The following is a 2260-nucleotide window of genomic DNA, read 5'->3' on the forward strand; positions in this document are numbered from 1 at the left end:
AAAAAGCCCCTGAGTCTGTTCAAGAGGAGTTTGCAGGGTCTCTGGTCCTCGTTCAGCTCACTGTGTAAAAAGCCCCGAGTCTGTTCAAGAGGAGTATGCAGGGTCTCTGGTCCTTGTTCAGCTCACTGTGTAAAAAGCCCTGGAAGAAATCTGCTCTGGCCATCTTCAAAACTACCAGTAAAGCTTCCCGCTACCCGCCCTGTGACCCTCCAAATACTACATCTTTTAGACTTTACAATTTTTTTTGTCCTATGTATGTTAATAACTTTACGTTCTGTATGTGTATGGGCAAGTGTGTGCCAGTGCACATGTGAAGGCCAAGCTGTCCTCTGACTTCCATACATATGAATGAGGAAGCACATCAGGAAATTTCCGGAGTCAGTTCTCTCCTTCCACCATATGCAACCGGGAACTGAACTCACATCATTGGGCTTGGAGGCAAGCAGCCTTACCCCCTGAGCCAACTTGCTGGCACAAATCTTTGTGTGTGTGTGTGTGTGTGTGTGTGTGTGTGTGTGTGTGTTGTGTGCGTTCTTGCATCCATGAAGGGCTTAGAGAACAACTTTTAGACTTCTCCCCTTCCATCCTCATTGAGGCAGGGTCTCTCATTTATGTGCTGTACAGTATATCTCAGGCTAGCTGATCCTTGTGCTTCCAGCCAATTATTTTTTTTTAAATTCATTTTATATGTCTTGAGTGTTTCACCTGCATGCACACTTGTGTACCATGTGCATACCTAGTGCCCATAGAGGCAGAAGAGGGTGTCTGATTCCCTGAAACTGGAGTTATATAGAGTTGTAAGCCACCACCTGGGTATTGAGACTCAAACCCAGGTCCTCCAGAAGAGCAGCTAGTGTTTGTAACCACCAAGCCAGGTCTCCAGTTCTTCCAGTCAATTCTTGTCTCTATCTCCATTTTCATATTAGGAGTGTCAGGCTCACAGGATAGACACCACTGCTTCCTGTGTGTTTGCGGGATCACACACAGGTTATTAGTTGTGTAGCATGTACTTTTACCTGCTGAGCCATCGCCCCAAGTTTTTCCCCTCTTCAGTGGCTCACTGTTTATCAAGAAAGACTTGATGTTATTTTAAGCATTTATTTATTGCGTGTGTTACTTTTCTGTTGCTGTAATAAGGCACCATACATAGTACATACATTTATTGGGGATGTTTAGAGAGTATGTAGGATGTTTGGGAGTATAGCAGGCAGTAGGAAGGCAGGCATGGTGCTGGAGTAGTAGCTAAGGGTTTTCATCTTGATCCACAAGCAGGCAACAGAGCTAACTGGAAGTAGCCCAGGCTTTTGAAAACTCACCCCCCTCACCCCAGTGACACACCTCCTCCAACAAGGCCACACCTCCTCCAACAAGGCCACACCTCCTCCAACAAGGCCACACCTCCTAATCCTTCCTAAACAGTTCCACCAACAGGGGCTCAAGTACTCAAGTGCAGAAGTCAAGGGAAACTGCAATTTTGTCCTACCATGTAGGTTCTGAATTAGCCTACGGCTTTTATGGTTGGGGGCAAGCAGTTCTGTCTGCTTTGTCATCCTGTAGGCTCCTTAACCTTGTTACTCCTTAACCTTGCTTTAATAGTGACATTCTTTTCCTGCCTCCAGCCTCCCAGCCCAGAGAGGGTAGTGGTGGAGTCACAGAGTAGGACTCTGGTGATGGCTTTAGTCTGAGGTCTTTCCAGCTCTCTATCTGGACTGAAATGCTGACAATAACTTCTAAAAGGTCCTAGAAACTTTCTTGCTTTTTGAGGGTAAAAGACTTAGGTGATTAACACCTGTAGCCTAACAGTGGAGGATTAAGCAGTGCGGCCTTTGTTCTATCTCAGCAGGAACTGCTGGGCTCTAATCTTCAGCCTGCTAGTCAGAAGTCAGGAAGAAAAGGGGACACTTAGAAAAGTGATTATGGTACTTATTACTAAGTTGTAAAAAGTTTCCTATGAAAGCTATCTAAGGGGAAAAGCAGAAAGATCCTAATCTGGGAAAGGGAAAAATTCTTCTAAGTGAGGAAAGGCAAAAAATTCTCCTCTTTTGATTCTCTTCATCTCTTTGTCCTCAGTACTTATACACCTTTCAGAATACATGATCACATGTCACAAAGTTCATCACCAGGTCACATACAAAATCAAATCATAAATTGAAATAGAAGTTTACAACAGCAAATGTTTACATGCATATCCATTAGGAGTAATTATTTAGCTAAACATCCATCACTTGCTGCTTGTGGACGTTGTACATCGTGGTGCGNA

The sequence above is a fragment of the Mus caroli genome, chromosome 10 (assembly GCF_900094665.2).
Source record: "Mus caroli chromosome 10, CAROLI_EIJ_v1.1, whole genome shotgun sequence".
Taxonomy (NCBI): Eukaryota; Metazoa; Chordata; class Mammalia; order Rodentia; family Muridae; genus Mus; species Mus caroli.